This window comes from Scardinius erythrophthalmus, assembly GCF_964197995.2.
Source record: "Scardinius erythrophthalmus genome assembly, chromosome: 6".
NCBI classification, from domain to species: Eukaryota; Metazoa; Chordata; class Actinopteri; order Cypriniformes; family Leuciscidae; genus Scardinius; species Scardinius erythrophthalmus.
In genome coordinates, this window is record NC_138226.1 from 1190233 (window position 1) to 1196143 (window position 5911).

Below are 5911 nucleotides of genomic sequence, written 5' to 3' on the forward strand. Positions count from 1 at the left end.
TCATCACTGTTCTGTGTGCTTTTTTGTGCCTCGATAAAATTAATGTATTTACTTTAAAGGTATAGTGGAGGATTTTTTACTTCCGGGTGGATCACCTATACTATTGGTCCTCCTAATTGTCAATCATTCTGGTGAATCAATCAAACTTTTCAAAAAGTGGAGAGGGCGGGTCTTATCTAAAATTCGGAAAGATCCTCCGCTATACCTTTAAATTGTAACATATTTAGATTGAATGATTGAATGTTAAATGTTGAATGATGATGCGTCAGCCCATGTGTTATTATTATAGGAAGGATAATAAAGTATAGAATAAAGAACATATAAAGTCAAATACATTTTTTAATAAATCACACTACAGTAAAGTCAAAATACAGAAACTTTCTTGGCAAATCATTTACAGTAATTTAAAGGATTCTCATCAAGTAAATATTCAAGATTTGTTTTAAACTGGGCCGTTTCTGTGTGATAACTCCATTAAATCCTGTTATTATTGTCAGACTAATTCATATTACAGAAGAAGAAACTGTAGTTTGTTTTGATATCCTTTCTGTAGTTATTCAAGTTATTCTATAGTTTTAATTAATAACCTGGAAAACCTGAAGACGGTAAGTGTTTTGTCTTGACAAAGTGATCATTTCTGGGATTCACATTTGATTCTGTGAAGTGAACACTAGTGTTTTGATTCCCAATAATAATAATAAAACATGTTTTAAAGTGTTCAAATATATTATATCTCATTATCTGGAGTCGTTATGATTCGTCACGTACAGTGAGCCAATGAAGAGCAGAGACTGCAGTGTTTGGGGTCAAAAGGTCAGAGGTCAAGTTTGAGCAGCTCATGCACAATTAAAAAGGAAATCCCAAACGACATTTTCACATATTAAACGACACTGGTTGCACTGGAATGTGTGTGTGTGTGTGTTTCTTAACCCTATAAATCCCACACACGATCAAACCGTTGCACTGGATCTCCTGCAGTCCTGCTTTACTGTTATAAGATCTCACTGATGTACATTACAAGCATCAGCATTTCACATTAATATAAAACAGCTTAATTTTGCTCAGTTTGAGGCTCTAAATAAAATGTCCTCCGTATTCTCACTATATGAGCCATAAAAGCCTGATATGATGCACAACAAGTGCAATTTTGTCTAAAAAGTTAAAAAATATATGTATATGTATACATTTCTGAGTATTATTTTAAAGTCAGACTTTACAGGGTTAATATTTAACTAATAAAAAGTCGCCAAAACCCAATTCTTTGATCGAAAACTTAATAATAGGGCTGTAAAACAATTAATTGCATCCAAAATAAAAGTTTGTTTACATAATATATGTGTGTGTACTGTGTAGAATTATTTTGTATAAATACACACACATGCATGTATATATTTTTTAATATATAAGTTTTTTTCTTTCTTTATATATAAAATACATATATTCATATAATATAAATAATATATACATGCAAATATTACTTAAATGTATACATGCATAAGTGTGTATTTATATCTAAAAAATAATTAGACACAGTCCACACACATATTATGTAAACAAACTTTTTTCGGATGCGATTAATCGCTTCACAGTCCTCAGCAGAAATATGAAAGTGTTGCATTGGCCAATCAGAAGACAGAATCACAACAGTGTGTTTTATAACGCTGTTCTCTTGATTTCCTCGCTGATTACTGTTCAGTCCTGCTGTTCTTCTGATTAAACTGACTCACTCGAGTCGCTAATGAAGCTGACGGACCAACAGAGAGTTAATGAGAGACTGACTCCTGTAATCATGGCTCATATTAGCAGCTGTTGCCCTGGCGACACACCAGCGCGTGTTTCCCGGGAACAAGTGTTGCTTTAGATAGTTTTTTTAACCCTTTCCCGCCACTGATCCGTGTTTTCACTGTTATACGGTAGGGGGCGCTATTACACAGAAAATAATGCATGAAGCTGGAATAAAAGTTCAAAAAAGAGTTAGGTTGATTTTTAAAAAGAGTTATATTGATTATGATTTGACTTTTCTAACTTTAGTTAGTGTGTAATGTTGCTGTTTGATCATAAACAACATCTGCAAAGTTACAACGCTCAAAGTTCAAAGCAAAGGGAGATATTTGCTTTTACAGAAAAGGACTACAACAAACGGCTGGTAGAGACTACACGAGCTTCCTCCCGGGTAAGTGACATCACCAACCCTAGAATTTACATAAACCCCGCCCCCGGGAACGGGCAACAAAAGGGGTGAGTCCATAGACTGTAAAAAAATATGGACGTAGTGTCCGTGACGTCACCCGTAGGTTTCTGAAGAGCATTTTTGAAGCCTAAAGTGGGCGGAGCCGGCCGTCGCCATCTTGGCCTTGCTCCCTCACTCCCGGATAACAGAAAATGGCGTGAGTGGAGCTGAGGAGCCTGGCTATCTGAAATCACCTAGCTCGACGTGATCGAGTTAGCTGATGATGTAAAGCCAATTAAACGTTCCTATTTATGCCCTTCGAAATATTGTAATAGTTAAAAGACATGGCTACAAGTGAGACTGTGTCTTTCAAGAGTGTTTGTGTGTGACAGTGATTTATGTGCATACATGTCCGTCACTCTTTCATGGTCCGTCAGCGCGGCATCGCTCAAGTTCGTAGAGAGATTATTCAGTCCATTTTAAATTCTGATGTTGGCCGTCTCTCAAATGGGTTATGGTTTAACCGTTAAACCATAGATATGTTGCCTTTGAAGTGCAAGTAAATGCGCTAGAAAATCCGCGCTCATTCACGGACGGAGAAATCGCCGACGCCCGCATGATTTCATCTGACGGTAACCTACATAAGCATATTATCCATCTGTTCCATGGGAGCAGAACGAACGAGCATTTATTGACGTTTTAGATTTGAAAACCCCAAAAAGCAACGAAATTGTCAGACATCCATGATCCATTAGTGCATGTTCACAGAGGAAAACAACTGAAATACAGCGCTGGTTGTTCTCTCGAACGATAACGACGGAATCCAAAGACGTGAGCTTTGTAACGTTACCCAAGTATTAAAATTGTATGAAATGATAATCCCGAAAAAAGCACAAACACTGCAGAGATGGCAAGTTCAGCAGCTAACATTGCTGAGGTGAAGTGACGGCTAGTAACAGCAGACAAACGGCTAGCACTGACAGCGGCAATCCATCTGTCACTCAAGTGGCTTGGCCACACCCTTAAATTTAAATATTAATCAACTAAACGGACGAGTTATAAAATAATTCACCCCCCTCACAGTTGTTATGAAGGGCAAAATTAGCTGTATAGACCAAATCCACATACAGACACCAGGCTTTAAACACGTTTTTTTCTGCTGTAAAGTTGGTCATTTTAACATGGGGGAGATACAGATTTGACTCACTTCTGACAACAGCCTCAAGCGGCCAGTCAACGAATTACAGTTTAACTCACTTCCGTGTTGGTTTCAAGAGAGAGACGGGGAGGTTGCCGCTTGGGTGAGTCCAGAGCCGTTAAATGTAAAGAAAAGCCAGTGGTAAAGTGCCTGCAACAAGAGATATTAGACACATGCCTCATGCAACAAATAAAAAGGAAAAGTTGGCTATACACCTGTAGGCCTATGTGTCCTCTGTCTGTGCAGACTCTTCTGTAGGCCTTTCTGGAGATGTGGAATCCTGCAACTTATATTGCAGCCATAAAGCATATAAATGAAGTAAAGTTATTTATGCACTTGTAGATAGGCTAGTTCCTCCATATGACAGTTATCTGAGAGGGGTTATTCAGTGCAATGGAAACAAATGGACATTACAAGGTCTTATACTTTCTTTCCTTTGGAAAGGTAGAAAATGTCCACTTACTGCACATATTTCAGCCACCACTTTCTTGGGAACAGATACAAGTGTTGGTGTATTATGTAAAAGTGCACAAAAGAGGAAAACACAATGTCATTACAATGAACTACACTCGGGAAAATGTGATCAATAACTCATGGCAAAATATTTTTACATTAACATAAGTTTATCAGTTTTCACTTTCACAAGTCAAAGCAATTCATCACTTTTAATGCGGCCTTCATTTAATGCAGCAATATGTACAATTATTTTACAGTGTAGGCCAGTGGCGTAGCCACGAGGGGGCCTGGGTGGGCCTAGGCCCCCTCATTTACATGTCCGGCCCCCTCATATTTCTGATTGCTTAAAATAAAATAATAAAAATAAGAAATTGTTGATGTGTTAGTCTAATTGATAGATTGACCAATCAAAATACTGCGCGGTAAAATGCGGCTGTTTTCAAACTTGATTTGACGTGTTGTGCGTAACCTATGCCGTCATCTTCGCGTGAAGATTATCGAGAGTTCATGCGGTGAATGGCAGCGTTGTGCAAAGTGCAATATTACGCACGAAAAGATGAGCGAGAAGGAGAAAATAAGCCATCTACATCTGAGTTTGCTTCAGCTTACTACAAGACGACAGCGAGTGAAGCGGCTAGGAGACAGAAACGTATATTTCATCACAGGAATAGCGGTGAGACTTCGACTCAGATCGGCACAATGGGCAATGACTTGTTTGCAATTGATGAACCGCCTTCACAACCAGTGATGACCACACATTTAAATCCATTATGATTAATTTGAGTAATAATGTGTTTTCTTTACCAAGAGAGTGGAAAGATGAAAACCACTATTTTTTGTTTCAAACTTTCACATAGCATATTTAGGTTATAAAAATAATAAAAAAAAACATTTAAATCCATATTTGATTTTCAAATATTCTAAAATATAATAAAGGATTAGTTTCCCCTCAAAATGCAATAAATTCATGACACTTTTTTTTTCCAAAATGCAATTAATCCATTGAATCAATACACAAATTATTTTTCATATTTTAACTGTTGAAATACACAACAAAGTAAGTTGATCCACATATGACAGCCTCGGAACTTGGTCAATACTAATCTTATACAGGCACTGGACTAAAAATAGCCGACATTAAATCACCATCCCTAAGAAATACCTCCTGAACTTTTTTTTACAGCGATCAGCTGTAAAATGGCTTGGTCCTGCTTGGTTTTTCGTTGACTTTGAGTAAAACAATTGAAAGTTTTTCAAAAGATCCCCTGGGGTCAAAATTTCAGCGTGACAGAAGTTTGATGCTGTCGTGTGAGAACCATTTTTTTACAGTCTATGGTGAGAACAAGCAACAGTCGAGATTTTGTCCTCCTCCCGCGTGCCTCATCTTCTTAATCTCCTCAAGTAGCCTAAATTATTAGATTTCGATCATGGCTTCTCCCCCACCGCAGAAACCACCATAGAGTCACCAGTGCCGTCAAAATTATTATTATTAGGCTATTATTATTATTATTATTATTATTATTATTATTTCGTGGATTACAAAGTAGAAGGGAAACTAGGATGCCGGGTTTTTTCAAAGCGCCGCCGTTACGGGTTACAAAGCGTGGAATGGTGCGCTGACTGCACGGATATCGCATTTTACGAAAAATTAAAAATGGACTTTAACACCGACCAGATAGCCTACAATACAGATTTTTGCGGGAACTAAATATATATATATATATATATATATATATATATATATATATAGCATATATATATAGGCCTATAAATATATATAGGCTATATATTTAATTTTGGAACCAAACTCTTTATATATTTGCTGAGTAAGATGACATGATTGACACTTTATAATCGCCCTCGTAGGCTACTTCACGTTAAAGATAATAATCGCCGAGCTATGTCGCCAGCCTAGGCTATATTTATATATAGCCTATATATATATATATATATATATATATATATATATATATATATATATATATATATAGGCCTATATATTTAAATATATTAGTTGCCCCCTCATTTTAAGATTGGCCCCCCCAAAAATAAAATTCTGGCTACGCCCCTGGTGTAGGCTACTAAGA